General features: G+C 40.7%; 1 long non-coding RNA gene across 1 annotated transcript; it reads right to left on the bottom strand.

The window, feature by feature from the left end:
• Positions 1-1,160: 1,160 nt before the first annotated feature.
• Positions 1,161-5,047, bottom strand: LOC128781803 (uncharacterized). Its single transcript, XR_008428518.1, has 3 exons — positions 4,853-5,047; positions 4,355-4,442; positions 1,161-2,048 (listed from the first exon to the last, which is right to left on the bottom strand). It is a non-coding gene; the product is annotated as an uncharacterized LOC128781803 (long non-coding RNA).
• Positions 5,048-19,363: the final 14,316 nt, after the last annotated feature.

Below are 19,363 nucleotides of genomic sequence, written 5' to 3'. Positions count from 1 at the left end.
ATGGTTTTACCCATCAGAGCTGACACGCCCTTGGCTTTGGCCTCTGGATCTGCCACCTACTTCTGGAGGTTGAAAATTTATGTGAAGGGCTTGGCATGTCTAGAGCAATAAAGTTGTCTTATATTGTTTCTCCAATTTTGGAAGATTATATTCTCCCTGCAGTGAAGGGGTCTTATTTAGGGAAAATATCACCTTTAGGCCACAGTAAACTAAAAACCAAATGACTCTGCCTTCCCTTCTCATTCTCATAGCATCTTTATGAAACAAATTGTACTTGTTTGATTTTCCAAGACTATTTTCCTAGTTCTACAATAACCCTCTAAATTAGAAGCAATAACCTTCTAAATTAGAAATTGAGTGAGCTGATGAAGCAGCTTTGCATCTGGCAGTTTTATTTGGGCTCATTTTTTTTCCCATAAAGCACACATGGTGATCGTACTGAAGACTTAGTTTTTTGTCTTGATCTTTTTATAAACCTGTCTGACGCATTTCCTGAGGAAGTATTTATGTCAAAAGAGATTTAAACTGTTTCTCTTCTCAAATGCTTTAAGGAGATTTCCTTTATTAAGCGCTGTGCTTTAATGAAAGATAAATTGTAATCCCAAATAACTGCAAGAGTGAAAGTGACCCTGACAAAGCACGTTCTTAAGTACTTGTTTGAATTGGAGCCAAATAATCAATAGTTGCTGTCAGTAATCTCTCAAAAATGAATCATTCTGTTACCAGATCATTTATGTTAATTAGTTTGCATTGGAAGTTTCATGGTAGGACCTACATTATGACAGTACAACATATCATGGTAATGGCTGTTTGTGCTTACCTGTGTGAAGATAAAAAAGAAACAAGATGTATAAGAATGTTCATCCTCAGGTTTCAATAATTAATAAAAGTAGAAAAAAGAGAGGAGAAAACAGCACTAAAAGAAAACACTAAAAATCTAATCCCAGTATTTTTTTTTTTTTTTTTGGCCAGAATCAGCTGAAGGATACATTATCCACTCAGAGGAATAGGTACAGTTGCTTAAAATCTTTTTAGGATCAAAATAAATGAATCTGAATTTGATGTGATACCTTTGCTCTTTATTACCTGTAGTCTATGCATATAATTTTTCAAAAGCAATTTCAACTGAGTTTTGTGATATAATTAATGACATTCTGTTGTGTATCTTTTGTATGATCTATCAAGTGCTTGCCAAAGACCAAGAACAGTTCAGTAAGGAAGTTTATTAGTTTTGGTTTCTGACAAAGGAAAGTTGTCATCCTTTCCTGGTCAAACATAACCCTAAAAATGTAAATGAGCACTGACAAATGATACTGGTGTCTTTTCCACACAAAGCCCAGCAAGAATGAATGTGAACTTCTCAGGCCAGCTATGAGTGTTCTTTGAGCCCACATGTCTCCAGAAGGACTCCAAATTCCTTTCCAAAAACAGTATTGGACTGATGAGCTTCCTTGATGGAGTCTGAGATTTCTCTGATCTTTCTCCATGGGGTCTATATGCAGTCTTACTAATTTAGTTCCTTTAGTAGGTTAAAGCAACTGTATTGCGTGATTTTTTTTCATGCATTAAGGATTTTCTAAGACAAATCTAGAAATAATTATATCAGGTACATTCATTTAAAGTATATTTCTCCTGATTTGGAACAGAATTCATGTGAGTAATTTCTTAGCATACTATGTCATAAGGAATTTCTCAGGATAATACAATTATAGATTTGTATCAACAATACAAATACAAGTTCATCACAATCTATGCAGATTTTCTTTCTTCTGACTTATGAAGGCAGAAGAAGGAAATCCTTTTCTATTAGCTTTACATATGGCAATTGCTACCAAGTGGAGAAAAGTGGACAGACAACTCTGAGTGACTGCAATTACACAAGTAGTTTCAGTAGAGGATGTGAGCCATAAACTACTGCTGCATTCAGATGCTGGTGTTCCAAAGTACCTCCAAGCTCTGTGGGAATGTGTGATAGGCGTGTGTGCAGCTCAAGAAGCTGGTACAAAACGCCTTCCCTCCTCAGGTTGCTTTGCTTCCTTTTTTTATAGCTGGAGGTAAAAAAAGGGAAAAAAGTGGGATTTAAGATACAGGATGTACATTGTGGCACTTCAAGTTTGAGCCACATAATCTATAATGAAAACAGAGCAAAAGCCTTCAACTACAGTGACACAGACAGACACCAAAAATAGAAAAAAGGGCTCAGCACTGCCAGAGACATGGTCTGAAATTGTGCCAAAGATTTCAGGCTGGCAAATTAGCAAAGGAGCCAGATAAATCAGAATGGGTGAAACAGGCCTCATCTATTTCAGCACAGCTTAGACTCTACTATGTCATTGTCATTAATACGCAAAATATACTTAGTTGCGGGAATAAGACTGTCTCACTAATAAAGCAGAACCATTGACAGGAAAACAAAAGAATGAAAGAAGAAGGGTAGCCCTAAGTGTGTAACAGTGATACAACTGAATTATTCAAAGGAAGGGGAAAACATTTTATATACTGAAAGAAGAAAAAGTTTGGTCTTATTTTATAAAATAATTTAGTTTCCTGGCTTTGATTTACATTTACTTGTAACAGCTGCTTACAGGTCAGGTAACATTAGCATTCAAAAGCCAGCCCTAATTAAATAAATACTGCAGTTAATTGGTGTTAATTCTATTTCATGCTTTTGGGCTCAAAAGCATAGAGAATTATTTAAGATGGAAATGCCTTGAAAACACACTCTACAATATGCACAATTACCCACAATCTGACATTAAAGCAAAACCCTGAAATATATTTCATCTCACAAAAAATGTACAGAATGTACAGTATATAAAACTCCATCAAAGACAAGTCTAGTCCTTTCTTGTGCAGAAAGTCTGGGCACAGCTGAAACATTTTATCTCAGCATTGTGGGAAATGTGTCATACAGAGAGCCCTTGTGCGGGATCTGTGAACATCTGCTGGTTTCTCAGTACAGGGCAGGATCTAGCTGGATCTGCCCAAGGCAATGTGCCAGGCTAAGTGTGAATTTTCACATGTACCTCCTCTTCTTCATCTCCACAAAACGGAGAGAAAGCAACCAATGCACAAGCTGGAACAAGGTACTCTCAGAGAAATAGGTGGGAAAGCTTTTGAGACACTTAGAAAATAAGGTAATCAAAACTCTCAAGTAATTGAGGGCATGTGTCCATTGCACTTTAGAGCATGGCACCAGCAGCAACAGTGAAATACAGGCCAAGTCTAGAAGCTGGAAGCCCAGGACACCTGAGTCAAGCAGCTCTGTGGCCACTACAGTGCAGTGCTCTTGCCACCTCTTATAGCAGTAGGTTTGGGTTTTGATCTTTCTGTTTAAAATCCTCCATTTAGCTTTGAAGAAGCAAGTCTAATCTGAACTGAACTCTCTGTGATCATAAAGGGGTTATTTCAGTAGAGAAGGACATTAATGGAGTTTAAGATTACTTTGTTAACAGTTTCACAGTAGAGATGGACAGAAATCATTATAATGTGCAATACGATATATGTAATGAATAATGCTGTCTTCCAAAATCAGGCCTGTTGTGTTAAGAAGACTACTGGTCACTAGCAAGATAAACAGCTTTGATGGATATTAATCTAGAGAAAACCTTCAAATCCTGGTAGAAAATAGTGCATATGTGTAATATTTTGGAGCTTTGTTTTCCAGTTGAGAGATTAAAGAAATTTACATTGACTTCAGCTGCATTTTTGCAGCTGGAAGTGGGAACTGAGGATCCATCTAACTCTGACAGAGAGAATAACAAAAGTGTCCCACTAAAAGGTGTGGTCTTTCAAGCATTTTTTTTCATGCCACACTGCCAGAGTTAAACTAATGGTTTTACACAACAGAAAAGCCATTGCAAATGCAGCAAACTCAGATCCTTTTTGTTATTCTTGGCATTCAGCAGTGATTACACTCCCAAATGAGGCCACTTATTTTTATCCAGAGTTCAACAATATTTTAAAAAATCCTTTCGTGACTGTCTTGCAAGATAGACTGTATGGAGTTCAGTTTTGATCTAACACCAAGCTTGTACTTATGGAAACACAGAGACATTAGCAAAATTAAGCCCCTTTTACACCTACAGAGATGAAATAAGAATTAGTGTCTCAATCTCCTTCACTAATTGACTGGGAAGATGATAGGATAATTCCTGTGTAGAAGAGGATATTTGCTCACAGGACGTCCCTTTGCCCCTTTCTGTCTCAGTGAATTTAAACTTATGATCTGCAAGCTTTGGAAGGAACCCATGGACTTTTTCTCAGAGATTTCAGGGGTGAAGAAGCAAGTCTATTTCCGGTGGACTTGTATGTGCTGACACAAGTTAATTGGCAAATATTAAAATGGACTTACAAAGGTGTGTTCTATACCCATCCTTGTAGCTGTCCTGCAGCTTAGTGGACTCGGTGAGAAGAACAGACTGACGGCCAGTTTTCTTACCCTAGACGAGAGCAGCAGAGGCACTGTTAGGACACCCGTGCTGACGGCACGACGGACCTTTCCGCAGGCATCGCGGCCAGCAGCGCGGGCGACCTCCCGCCGGCCGCGGGGCGAGAGCGCCGCGGGGCGCAGCGACATCTTGTGGCCGCGCCGGGGAGCGCGCCGGGGAGCGCGCCGGGGAGCGCGCCGGGGAGCGCGCCGGGGAGCGCGCCGGGGAGCGCGCCGGGGAGCGCGGGTCCTGCCCTCTGCCTCCGCGCCCTCTCCGGCACCGCGTCACCCTGCCGGCAGCAGCTGCTCCTGACGGATGGCTCAGCAAACACGTCCCGCATCATCAGGCGACGAGAAGCTGAGCTGCACTCACATTTGGGAGTTTGCAAGTTAAGCTGTTTCTGCAAAAGCTTGCTGTTGTACCTGGGAGGATCTCAGGATCAGTGTTCCGTATTTGCAGTGACTACAAAAGCCAGGACCAGAATAGCAGGTGTTGAGCAGAAAGTTTTTCGAACGATCTTCTGCGTGCAATCAGTTCTGGTAATTGGAGGATGATTTGTTTATTAAGGAAAACTTGCATGAGAAAATACATGCTTTCACCTTCACAAACACTCTCCTTGCTGAATCCCCATTTCCCCCTTCTTTATATGAAACAGATCCATTTATGACATCTCAGCCAGAAAAGAGCATATTAACTTCAAGAGAAAAAGAATAGGCCCAAACATGCACCCCATAGGTGAATTTGGCATTTTCTGAAGCTCTGTAAGTTTTATGTTCACTTTTTTATCCTTCAGTATCATGCAAACTGGAAGAATTTGACAGGGCTAAAAAATTTCTTCGATACTTCCACAAAGTTCACATGATGTGGCTAGAATGCCCCACCAAACCTCTGTGATTTAATACTTTTGATTTGCATTTTCAAACAATGGCAAGCTTATTAGTTTTGCTTGGTGTACTTTACTTTGCAGTTTATTGTATAAATATGGACTACCATCTGCAGGAACAGAGCTCACATCAACTTTTGAACCCGGGTCCAAGCCTAATTGATACCTTTGGCATGGTTACAAAGCAACTAAAAGCAATGAGTCAATTTTTAGAAAAAATTGGAAGTCAGGTTTATGATTTTCTTCCCCCCCCCCCACTAAATAGACTGGGAAAGAAATCTTCAAGACTTGTAGGGTAATTGGCCAATGACACAGAGTGGAACTCTGATGGAGCTCAGAAGTTAACCTTATTCTCCTGAAATCAGTTGCATCAGATTGCCCTTGGCAGATAATTAAATGTGATTGCATAAGTTGCAGTTTTCAAGGACACACTTTCTTCAAAGTGCTGGAGAGGGCAGCAAGCTTCTTTACCCTGGAGCTTACCTGTCTATTTCTACCCTTACACTTTCTGTCTATATTCTCAGAACACAAAAATAGTGAAGTACTTCTGAATAAAACAAGAATATTATTCCTTCAGTACCAGTGAAGCGTTTGGAGTAAACTTCCCTTCCCTTCCCTTCCCTTCCCTTCCCTTCCCTTCCCTTCCCTTCCTTCCCTTCCCTTCCCTTCCCTTCCCTTCCCTTCCCTTCCCTTCCCTTCCCTTCCCTTCCCTTCCCTTCCCTTCCCTTCCCTTCCCTTCCCTTCCCTTCCCTTCCCTTCCCTTCCCTTCCCTTCCCTTCCTTCCCTTCCCTTCCCTTCCCTTCCCTTCCCTTCCCTTCCCTTCCCTTCCCTTCCCTTCCCTTCCCTTCCCTTCCCTTCCCTTCCCTTCCCTTCCCTTCCCTTCCCTTCCCTTCCCTTCCCTTCCCTTCCCTTCCCTTCTTTTTTTCTATCAGTCCAAACAGCTTGTTTGTTTTGTAAAAAAAATCAGAATGATAAGCCTTACATTAGGGATGCAAGCCAAGAACAGCTTAGAAAGTATCACTCCTAAGTACACTCCTCTTCTCTTGTTTCAATTATCTAGAAATCAGAGACGTGTAACAAAGAACAGCAAGAGGAAGCTTTTATCTGTGAGAGAGCCCCAAGTGACACACAATTCCAAATTAATAGAGAACAGAGTTTTACAGAATATTTGCTAGAACAGTGCAGTGAGGTGATTTGAAACATTCATTTTTTTCAAGTGAGGTATTTGTCCTAGGGAACAGACATAAATGTTAAACTTGGGCTTTCCAGCAGTGACTTCATCATTCTGGCTTAATTCTTCACAGAGTTTAAGTATCCTTGTGCCAGGAAGTGAGTGCTTAACTTAAACTGTGGGTAACTTCTCCCTCTTCTTTGTCTTTAAAAGTTGACATTTGCTACAGATACCAATTGAACATGTTATTAGTTTTCTTTCATTAGTTTTTTTCTGCAGATTAATTTAGCAAACTTTTCTTATAGGCTGCTTTGAAGACAAAAAAATTATATGAAGCAAAGATATTTCAAAACAAGTGGGAGATTGAGTTGGCTTGTCCCTGCCTCTGTATAATCTCAGTGCTTGGTGTCCATTACTATATCCAGGAGACTATATGATGTAGAAAATAGAGTGTATGTTGTCTGAACTGTACTGCTGGGATGGAAACAAGCTCAGCCTGTAAAATCATTCACACAGTTCCTCTTGGTGCCATGTAGGGGGTATGTGCTGAAATAAAGCTGAGGATTTGTGTCTAAACCACAAAAGCTGCAGCCTTAGTTACCACGACAGGGCTGCATAATGAGACATGGATCCAGTCACAGGAGTGATTTGTTGTGTGATTTTCATTGTGTTTCAGGTGACAAAAAATAATTAGAAACTTGCAAAATGTAATTCAGACTTCCAAGTTTTCACCTGTAATACACCTATGTAGATGAAGAAGTGTTTAAAAAACTTATTTAAAGTGTTAAAAAGCTATTTTAGACCCATTAGCAACAGAAACATTCTTGAAGTAGAGACACTTTCATGAAAGTACATGTTAAATTCCAGGCAGTAATTTGTTGAAATACATTTTCTAGAATGTTTTAATGGTTTACTCATAACCATTTATAATATGATCACACTTTCTTTTGAAGTAATCAGATTCACTTCTCTCATGAAGTCACATACAGGATGGCTGGAGAGAGTTGCTCTTGCTGCTCTGTAACCTCTAAGTAGAACACTTTGCTGCTCCTTTATTTCTGTAGCATGTTATATATATAAAATATTATTACTACTGCATGTAATGTGCATGTTTTTATATACACACTTAAAACATCATCAATTTTTGAATACATGAAATATTCAATATCATATGCTTGTTAGCCTGTATGCATACACATAATTTTTTTTAATGTAATTGTCTCACAAACGTTGAAGACTTATGACTTTTAGTGGAATGCACAATTATTTATGTAGTTAGGATTCTTTAGCTGAAATTATTTGTTGCTCCAAGGTCAAAACATCAATGAATATTGGACACCCCAAGTCAGTTTTCCTGCACAGCAAACATATTTCCACACCTAAGAACATGGATACTAAGAAAGAGAGTGGGAGGTAGATTTTTTACAGGAAAGAAGGGGGAAATAAGGTATCTGAGTTCCACCATCTCTCTTCAGGAAAACTGAAACTGTTGTCCGAAGGAAATGGATGCTGAAAGGCCCTATGGACATTTGCCTTGTTTATACCTGCTGCCAGCTGCTGACCTTGTAGGAAAAGCTTTTACTGTTTAGGAACCTTTTATGTCCCATGACACAAGAGTTCATTATTCAAGATGTAACTGGGTATACAAACTCAGTAAATTCCCAGATGTTCAGAAAGGGATTAATTTCTGCACTAGTGTCAGGACCAGAACAACTCCAAAGTGGGAATGCTTGGAAGTTGCCCATCATGGGCTCAGGATTTTAGGATCTACATCCTTTTGCTCAACCTACCAAAGCAGCTCGTACAGCCTGAATCATGTATGCAAGTTCTGACACCTTCTAGTTCCTTCTATTTCCTTCTAGTTCTTATGTATGTTCCTCCCCTTCCCACCATTCCCAGTCTCTATCAGTATACAGTACCAATGTGAATGTGTTTCACACTCTCTTTTCCATAGAAAATACCTTCCTTTTCCTTGTCATAAAAGTTCTACACAGAATCCTCCCAAGGATGCTCAGGACTGGACCGCTGAATTGCAGTAATTAAGGCGATGGTTCTGGAAGACCTTCTACACAAAGGCTCCATCAATTGCCCATTTTACGTGAGAAGTAATGACGTGACTGCAGCCTTTCTGTTTCCATGACTGAATTGAAGAGTAGTGAGCTGCTGCCTGAAGCTGGGTGTGGCGTGGGTTTTTGCTCTCCCCGGCTGCACGCGGCTCTTGGGAGCCCGGCTGTGGCGTAGCTTCCACGTGCTGCCGGGGTTTGCTGCCGCGGGTTCCCGGACACGGCTCCGTGTCTCGGGTGCGTGGGCTGGCCTAGCCTCTGCGCTAGGGACCCGGCAAAGAGGAAGGAATCTGTCCATCTACTCCGTGCTGGGCAGGAATGGTTTATTGGTCACGTATGGCGCGGTTCGATGGAAAGACGCGACCGCTCCCGACACTCGCATGGGAGAAAATGGCGCCTGACTGCCAGCGGGAAAGGGCTTTATGGAGGGGCGGGGCGAGAGGATCCACGGCCTGCCGGCCAATAGGGGCGGCTGCCATGGCAGTGACGCCAGCAACAGCGACCAACCAGAGAACCCCGCAGGGGCGGGCACCGAGCCTTGGGCTGAGCGGGATCGTGTGGCTTGTACGGGGTTTCCTGGGGCCGGACGGCAGGGTGGTTACAGGAGCGGCACAGGGGTAAGAATCCGGCAACAGGCAACATGGGGCCAGAAACCGCGGGGGGGGGGGGGGACAACGCGGGGGAAATGCGGGATTACAGCACTTGACTTATTTTAACATAAATTAAAAACCCTAATCTAAACCCAAACTCCGGGATGCAACAGCTGGGGACTGGTAAACAGTGCAGATACAGCTCTGCCTTCAAGTACCCGATGTGTGGTCAACCTGAACCATTGCTACAGGACCAGCTCATCTCTACACGTAGCCCAGACACAGTATTCTATCCAGGCATATTCCTAGAAATCTGCTGTCTCATCTATGTAGTTTACCAGCACAAAACAACACCAACCAGAAATCAAGATCTGTCCCCATGTTTGGGAAGTCTGTTTTCTAGGGCAAGTAATGACCGTTCTGAGTTTCTTATCACATTTGTGCCTAGAACAGATCTTAATGCTGCTTGAGCACCTTTGTGGCTAAATGAGACTGATGGAGGTAAATGAAGAAGCAGTTGTGGAAGAGAGAATGAACTGATGGACAACTTGCTGGTCTCCTTTCTAGTGGATGGTGAAAGTCCCTTTTAACTCTTGGCAGATGTATAAAAATATCATCGGGAATGTTAAAAACAGGTTGGCAGTGAATGGAAGATTCTGGTAGCTGGGGACAAGGAATCAGAGTGGTGTCGTCTGCTTTTGCAGTTGCCCAGTATTTCTTTATTTGCTAAACCCCATGGGCTTCTTCACTGTGAGCTTTATAAGGGAGCTGAAAACAAATAGTCCCTGGAAAGTATCCAGGAAGGTCTTATGAAGAATAAGAAGCAGGAAGAAAAAAAGCTAATATCAGAGATATAAATATGGTCTGAAGGATGTTAGAAGAATCCAGGTACAAATGGCATAGCTAGCAATGGGTGTTCCTTGGATGCTCTTCCACTCTCCAAAATCTGGAAAAGTGCTCTGGAAGTTATGAGAATGAGCTAACATGAAGACTCATACTCTCTTACAGTCTGGACAGGAAGTATTCTTGCAGTGTTTTGCCTTCATTCATTGTGCCAGGATGACAAGCAACAGTGTGTGAAAATTAAATATGGTGGAGTAGACGTGGGTATAAACAGGTTGATAAATGGCAGTATTTTGTGTCTTGAGAGAATTTTGTATCTTAAATGGAATCTTTGCTCACGTTCAGAAGGAAGGGACATGAAGAAAAACCATTCTGAATTGTTCCCACATTTTTGGCTTGTGTTCACCTGCCCCTGCTAGGCTGGAGCTGTGAACAAAATCCTCTGAGAGACCTCTTTAAGAATGGGGAAGCTCTCTGAAAGCACACAAATTTGCCAAAAAAAGGAAATATGCTGAAAAACATGCAGTGTCCTGACAAGTTACTCTTGTGGTCAGCCTGCACTTTGAAATACTTTCCTACATTCCTAATCGGAAACTTCATCAGTTTGAAAAATTAACAGAAGTAGGAAAGCTTGATACTTATGGTAGAATACCATGACTTTCCAGAGTGGAAAAAATAAGAGAAATTCAAGGGAATAAGTTTTCTCTTCTCTCTTGGACCCCTATGTAAAGTTTTCAAGCTTAAAGTAATCTTCCCAGCATTAGTCACTGGGAATTAATATGTCCTCCCCAGCTGTTACTTGATGCCAGACCTGACTGTAAAAACTAAATAGACTTCAGTGGAATGCCTAAAATTAATTTTCTCACTCAGATACTTTCATCTCACTCATTTCACTGTGTTTACAGGCTGGCAGGTTTCCTGAGGGCAGCCATGATTTAGATTTACAATTCCCTGGCCAGTCTGATTCTGAAGAAAAGTTGTAACACCTGTAATGTAATACTGTTTCCGAAAGGAGTGAAAAATGTTTTAGTCTGAAAAGGAAGCCTCTAAATTCCAATAATCACAGTATATCACGTATCTCTGCACCCCATTGCAGCAGCTGAAGTTGCCATTACTTCAAAACAGTTTCAGTTCTTTCCATTGTCTCCGCCCACTTGTTACACAGAAACCAAACTTGCTTCATCATGCTGGAGACTTTGCCTTTAGGCTGGGAAAACGCTGACATTTTGGGGAGGGAAGGCAAACAACTGTGTGATGGTGCAATGTTTCTTCCTGACTATTTAAAATAGACTGGACATCCCTGCCATGTCCTGCCGAGCACTGGACAGCTAGATTTTCACTCTTCAACATTCATGGACTCCTGTATATGTGCTGATGACCACCAAAGGATGCTACAAGCGTCACCAAGAACAATATAAAATAAAAACTTCAAAAGAGAAGGAGGTCAGAAACAACACCAAAGGGTTGTTTTTACAGCTAACAGCAAGAAATCAGAAGTTAAAAAAAAAAGGAAAAAAAAAAAAAGGAGTAACAAAAAAAAACAAATGCCCCATTTTCCCCTGACCAGATTGTTCTTAAAGTAGCTTTCATCATTATATTTAGAAACTGCTTTTAGAAACAGTGATTACTGTTATTCCCCCCATACACATTAATTTGAATATGATCCTTTTGAGGTGCAATATGAGCTGTTACGTCTACTGCAGCTTTTTACTTCCCTTCTTTTCAGTTTGCCACATGCCTCTGTAATTCTTGTTACTAGACTGTTAGAAAGCAAGATGGTTTAGGCATTTCTTGGAAAATGCTTTTGTTGTGAGATTGGTCACTGAAATGTGATTGTGTTGCATACCTCTTTTGACTGAATCAGAGTGTAAATAGATTTGTAAATAAGAAAAATAAACAGGCCCAAAAATTCAGATTAATCACCTGGAATTAAATACTGATATATATATTTTTATATGGAGATACTGTCTCTCCATCAATGGCAAAGACCTTTTCAGCTTTTAAGAAGGAAATCTATAATAATAATCCAAGCTCCTGATGATAGAAATAGAAATTATTTAATCACAAAAATACTTTGAAACTCATGTATTATTCCAGATCTGACTGCTCTCCCTATTTACTGTATCCTTACTGGGTGCTCAAGAATCACACAAGATATGTAAGGTTTCAAAATTAAATGGTAAGGTTTTTAAATTAAAAATAAAATTAATTTAACTTTTATTGGAGAAAAGAGCTGCTTCAAAATGAAGTAAGTCCACAGTTTATTTTGATCCTCCAGGCATGCTGTTTTTCTGAGTAATTACCAAAACAGCTTTATATTAAGCGTTAAATTTATTTACATCAGCTTTGGATCTGAAACTACCCTGTGAAGGAGCATATCATATATCACTGTTCTTCAGACCAAGGGAAAAAGGGGTGGACAACTGGGTCACAAATGACTTCACCCACTGCAGTGCATGGGGATCTTGGGCCAAGCCTAGATCTCTACTAGTTCATGGTTGGTTCTTGGCAGCTGCAGCTGATGCTAAGGGAATCTGTGGGCTGCTCTCACCAGTGAGCTGGCAAGCTCTGTCACCTTGATCTGTTTCTAATGCATAGGTTCTAATGCATAGACAGATAGGTTTAACCACTGCCTCCATTTTCTGTGAAGAACATCATTTAAACACTGGCTTTGGTGTCCATTATGCTTTCAAGAAATGTAGCCCTGCTTTCCTGCTTCAAGCAGGAGGTTGAATCCTTTGACCTCATAGAGTCCCTTCCAGCCTGAATTACCCTGTCACTTCTAAGTTTTGGTGATGACTTTGGCTTTGGCTTCTTCTGGTGCAAGAAGCCAAGGTCAATTTGGAAAACACCTGGATTCTCAGCCTGTGTAATATGGTTCTATGCATAAGACAATGACAAAATCACATTGTATGTCCTTTACGTTTACTGTAAAATACTGCACAAAACTTTTGGGGAATGCAAGCTGTAGCACACAAAATTTGAAGACACAAAATTGCCATGGCACTGCTTGACTGCTCAACTTCTCAACTTCTCAACTTTTTTATCCTGTGGCACACACAGTGCTGGCATGTGTTCTTTGTCTCTGCACCCTCAACAACCACCCCACGTATGAGGAATACGACATCAGGTAAGGATCAGGTGCTCCTGAAGACTTGGACATACCAGCATTCACCAAATATTCAACCTACATGTGGCTTCTGGAGTGATTTAGCTCCATTTCAGGAGCAGAAAGCTCATGGAGATCTGAGACAGATCAGACGTGACAGTGTAAGGCAGCACATACCTCAAAATTTTAAGCCTCAAAGGAAATCACAAATGTGCAGATCTGATTTTTTTTCTGTACTTACGAGTTTGGGGATTTGCTTCAGGAGAAAAGCAGCAAGATGGCACCCAATGACATGTGGGGTAGTATCAGTCTGGCCTGCCTTTGTTCTGTTTCCTTTAGAAAATGCTTGCACATGCAGAGCATTTGGGCTTGGAAATATGATTCCCTTCTTCTACCTTAGGGATCTACAAAACCTAAAATAACCTCTCCTGGGGTACAAAAGAATGAGATGGATAATATTCTGGAGCCTTTGGTGAAATATAATCCTTATTATCCCTACAGTAAAGAGAATAACCCTGTAACTCAAACAGAGAAGGCTTGGAAGAGACAATGATTTTTCAGCTGACCTTTTATTTCAATAAATTATTTTATTTTGTATATCAACACAAGTGTAATGTTAAAAAAGTTAATGCTATTGAAAGTGATTAACAAGCACATCTGACTTAGCATTATGTAAACATAATAAAAGTTGGCCTAAGAACAATACCTGCTTTAATCTGTTCTGTTTAATAAGCATCTCTAAGGAGTTCATCCCAAAATCCCACAGTTTTCACAACTGCCTGTTTGGAAGTGCCTGAGAGCCTGTGCTGAGATGCAGCATTACTCCCTAGTGTTACTCTGTTTTCAATATCTTGTGCTTACATGCTGTCAAATGGAATTGCTAGCAAGCACTGGTAGGCTGTCACTCTGCAGCTTTCATGGAGTTTGTCCTGCACATGGGAGACCTGCAGTAGGGTTCAATGGAAGTGAAGTCCCCTGAATATAAGCAAAAGGAAGGTATGATCAATCCTGTTTTGGCTGTTTAGTTGCCAATAAAGCCAAGCCCAGGAAAATTGACCATGTATAGTCTCACTACATTCCCTGGCCATAGTTTTGGCTGCCATCACTAAGGGCATCCCAGATAGGAGGTGGAGAATTGGCAGCTTTAGAGCTAACTGTGACATTCATAAGTCCCTCTGGGCATTGGTTGCTCTTGAAAATTACAGAGTATGGCTGCTGTTGGTAAACCTCTGGAGGTCACCTGGTCCAAGCCCTCTGCTCAAGCAGAGCCATCTACAACCAGTTGCCCAGGACTCTGTACAAGTGGCTTTCAAACATCTCCAAGGCAGAAGACTCCACAAGATGCCTGGACAGCCCTGTGCCAGTGCTGGGCAAACCTCATATTACAAATATGTTTCCTGATGTTCAGAGGAAACCTACAGTTAATATTCACTGTCCCTTCTCTTGTCACTGGGCACCAATGGAAAGAGTATGCTCTCCTTTTGTTTGCTACCAGTGAGTGCCCAAGGTTGGACTTGGCTGGAGAGAAATGAGCATGACCCCATCAGCCCCCAGGTGGGTGAGAACTGTCCTTCAGGAAATTGACTTGCTTAGGTTTTATTAACAGATTTTTTTTTTAAAGTGCATCTATTCACTACATAGTTTGAAGAAAATTTGTCTAAACTTCCTGACAGTTCTATCCACATTTCTAACAGAATCAGGATTAGCCACCTCTATTAATTGGTTGTTCCAAATGGGCTGTAAGAATACAGTTGTTTGCAAGGTCTGTGCTTTTACCTTTAAAGGAAATGGATACCTTGTTTAAAGATAGAAGATGAGAGGAATTTCCCAGTCTGCTTATCTGCTACAAGGTGGCTCTGACCTGGAGCAGGAGTCCAGACTTGGGTCAAGTTGCAATGATGGTTTTAGTGCCTCTTTATGTCATGACTTTTGTCAAGTATTGGAACAGGCTGCCCAGACTTAAATCACCATTCATGAAGGTATTTCAAAGATGTGGAGATATGGCACTTAGGGACATGGCTGAGAGGTGGACTTGGCCATGCTAGGTTAACAATTGAACTTGATCTGAGAAGTCTCTTCCAATCTAAATGATTCTATGATTCTATGAGTGTCTTTCCAAGGACTCAGATAGCCAACATACTTGAGCCAAAACAGTCTCCTACAATTATATTCTGTGGCAGTGTCAGGTGGGTTGATTCCAGCAGCCAAGCCCCCGCCCAGTTGCTTGCTCAGTTCTCTTCAGGGCATGAGGGAAGAGAACTGGAAGGACAAAAAGGGGAAAAATGCTTGATGGATTGAAGAACCCGAAATAATTTTAACAGATGCAAAGGGCTTTGATTGCTTTGATAGTTTTCTCCAGCAGCTAAAAATCAGCAAAAAATGAGTAATCCTTATAATTTTAACATTTCTGGCTTTATCCTTAAACTAGACACTGGTTCCTTCTGTGTCTTTCTCTGCTGAAATAAAAGGCTTTTGAAAACCCAGTGTTTTATTTCCATGGAGGTATTAGTAGACTACAATTAAGATTTTTCTTAAATTTTCTGTTTCTCTGTAATTTAAAATCATTAAAGACTTCAGAGGAGATCTCTAAATCCTTGCTGTAAGATACTTCTTCTACTCCTCAGATCATTGTATGGCTCTCTTCTGTACCCTTTCCATGTTTGTATTGTGTGTGTGCATGCCTGTGTGTTGAGTGTGTGACCTTCAAAACTGTCCAGATGCCCAGTATCCAGCTCACTGACATCATGGTCAGAGGGAAATCATATTTTCAGCTGTTTCTCACTTTTCTGTTTTCATCTGTTCAAGAACTATAATGATCTGATTTGTCTCTACATCAAAATAATAATTCCTGTTGAGCTGAGACTCCTACTTATCACACTGCCACCCACACTGCAGCCCACGCATTCGTAGGCATGACCTTCAGGATTTCCTTTTATGACCATGGCCATGTACTAAATAGTCACATGGAAGCCTATTTTGCATAAATAGTTCAAATTCTCCAAACAATCCAGGTTGCTTAAGCAAATATGCATACGTATTTTTGTGTGGGTACACAAACATCATTTATATTATTTGTATGTACTATGAATTTATATATTTTATATATGTGTGCCACTATACCAAAGAGTCCTCATGGTTATTTGCCACCTTGTCAGTTGCGTCATCCACAACTGTTGTGAGCTCCTGTGCTTCTGGATCTTTGCCACATCTTCAGCCTGATCATCTGTCAGAGGCAGCTCTCCATATGAGTTAAGGACTTACGGAAGAGCTGGGCTGTCACAACAGAGAACAGATAGATGAAGTGCCAGGAGGTGACAAAGTCTTAATTTTTAGTAAAAATGGAATTCTATTGTACTGTAACTTGGAATTTTACAAACATGCAGACTTAGCTATTTTAAAGTCAAAAAGCTTAGCAGAAGAGGCACTCACACACTGAAGCTCTTATGCATTGCCTCTTTCATCCTTTGTCTAAGTTGCAGTTCTAAAGGGATATAAATGGGCATATTATAAATGTTTAGTTGTTTGTTCAAAACAACTCCATGAAAGCCATCTCCTTGCCATAGTACTTCCCTGCCTTATTTTCTCACTCACTCTTCAGTCTTTGAATCCAGCATTAAGATTTCATCTTCACCTTCCAGAGGGTGCAAAAATGTGCTATGTCCTTCATTTTGCTGCATCCCTCCAATCTTTTGCTAGCTGGATCTGGATCTTGTACCGGCAGACCTGCAAGCATTTTTGCTTGAACAGCTCCTTGAGCTCATACCCACGTACACATTTTGGTACAGGGTCCAGCCACTACAGGGAACAGAGCCTATGAAAGCACCTCAGAAGACCTTTGGCAAAATGCCTATTTCTGAAATGAGGCTTGTTCTTTGGGAAGAAAGCAGGCTAGACAGGAAAACAAAAAGCTTTTGTTTTGACATTTTTAGGTTGATGGCACAACAGCTTGTTGAGAGAGTAGGCATATGTGCCAGGGGGTTACTCCCCTTTGCCAAAGGCAAAGTGTCATCTTTTTCTGCAGGTACTCTGCTAGGAGTGGAAAAAATTATGCTTACTTTGGCGAACTTTAACTTTATGATTCTGGGAGACAAAGGAGTGTCACACGAGAGCTGGAGTGTAGGTATTAATACTCAGCACTCACCAACTGCACTCCCTGTCTGTTGAAGGGCTGCAGTTGCTTGCAGCTTCAATAGTTAAAACTCCTCCTGATTGTTTAGCTCAGTTTGGTTTGCTTTCTTTCCTTACAAACACATAAACTTCGTACACAACCAACATAATGTAGGCAAAAAATTTTCATGAGCCTAGTGAGAACTTCTCATGGGTGTAAAATGACTAAGGATCTTGTACTGTGTCTCTTAGAGTTGTTTGGTTGCTCATTCTGTGTGGTGTGGTTGCGCTGCTCTATAACCTCTCTGGTTCAATTTGGCTGGAAGAAAACAAGCCTATTCTGCCATTTATGAACTGGCTGGAGGGCATTCTGGAGAGTTTAAAATAAAATAAATTTTCAACTATAAAATAAATTTTAGAATAAATTTTAAACCATAAAACTTGAACAGCTAAGCCTGTGGTTTGAAAGCATTATATCGGAACTCCAGGGAATGCACCAGCTTCTGTAATGGCTGTTGAAATACGGCCTTGGGGAAACATGTCTGGTCATGCAGGCAGCTGCACTTCAGTTGAAAATGATGAAAACTAATAGTACAGCATTTACATTATTTAGCATTGGGGCAATATTAGTATGACTATGTTCTTTTGGGGATACGAAGCTGCAAAAAAGCACTAACCAAAATAAAGAAGTACTAACCAAACAAGCTAATGCATTTTCCAGTTCTATCATGTATTTAAACCAAGAGATCATGGTAACAGTTTCTATGATCCTGAGAGATTGTGATTACTATTTCCATGGTGTTGTTAGTGAACTGATTTTCAGGCTATGTTTATTATCTGGTTAGTAACTTCTTGAATATATGACTTGTAAAGTTTTAACACTGTGCCTTAAAAGACTTGGTAAATTGAAAATACTGTTTAAGCTTGGAGCTATCAGTGCTCTAGTTTGGATATTCAATGGAAACATTAATTAAAAGATCTTAATGGAAAGATAAAATATGCCTCAAGCTCCTTCTTAGCATATAGCACCCATAGAGCTGGTCAATATCTGTTAAACCACAAGATAGGGAGGGATGAGGAGAAGGTATTTCTGTATACACGGTGTGGGGAATAAGACTGCCTAAAATAATTGTCAAAGGTGGCTCCTGTAGTCATCATTAGCTATAAAAGCAGAAAAGACCTAAAACTCTCCAGGACATGACAGCCTTAAAAAACCTTACAGGTACTGATTAGTCAGAATCACAGGAAAGTGGTAGCACTGCAGAACCCAAGGAAAATTTTCTTCATTAAATGTAATCTTAACAATGTGTTTGCTATTTGATATTTTGGTAAATTTCTTGTTATTGTCAAACTATGGCTTTTAAGTGTTCCCTTATTTGCAAAGCTTAAACAGTTTTAGGGCTGAAAGATCAGACACAAGGCACTTCACTCCCTGGGGAATGGATACCTTACAAACAGCAGCTGGAGACCATTGTCACATTCACCAGCATATCCCAGCTCTCCAAAGGCTAGAGGAAACACCTAGATAGAAATGGAAATGGCAATGTTTCTGCATAAAGAGCTTTTCATGCTGATCAGAAGACGTTATGATTTAAGATCATGGATTAAATGTCAATGCCTCAGGAAACAGACTGTGATGAGTGAAACACCAACGGTTGCTGTCACATAAGCCACAATCTGCTCACATGAACAGTCACATTGCATTCAACACTACTGCACAGGGAAAGCATTGGTAAACATGGATACATGTGCTGAGGAATGCCCTGTGTTCTTAAGACACAAATCCCCTTTTTATTCCTTCTTCCACTGAGTCTGCAGATGACTATGACCTATAAGGAATACATTATTCATTTGCTCAGGTGCTTTAAGTTTCTACTAAGTTTTCTGCTCTTTACCCTTCTAATAACCTCAGGCCTCAGTTGCAATGCCATGGAGTCAATATGTGCATAGTTTAACTTAAAGTGTTTAAGAGTGTCTAAAGTGTGAGGCTAAATATCTTCCAACAAGGTATAAAATAGATGGGTAAGTGTGATAGTGCTGCAGAGGGCACTGCACCTTCCTCACCTTCCTCTGTGTTACCCTCCCTTACCTGCAGGGCCTGGCTGCTGATGCTCAAGGGACTCAAGGCTCAACTTTGCTTCCCACTGGCTGCATAACCTCAGCTAAG

This window comes from Vidua chalybeata, chromosome Z (genome assembly GCF_026979565.1).
Source record: "Vidua chalybeata isolate OUT-0048 chromosome Z, bVidCha1 merged haplotype, whole genome shotgun sequence".
Classification (NCBI taxonomy): Eukaryota; Metazoa; Chordata; class Aves; order Passeriformes; family Viduidae; genus Vidua; species Vidua chalybeata.
The sequence above is the reverse complement of the archived record's forward strand: the minus strand, read 5'-3'. Positions and strand labels throughout refer to the sequence as shown.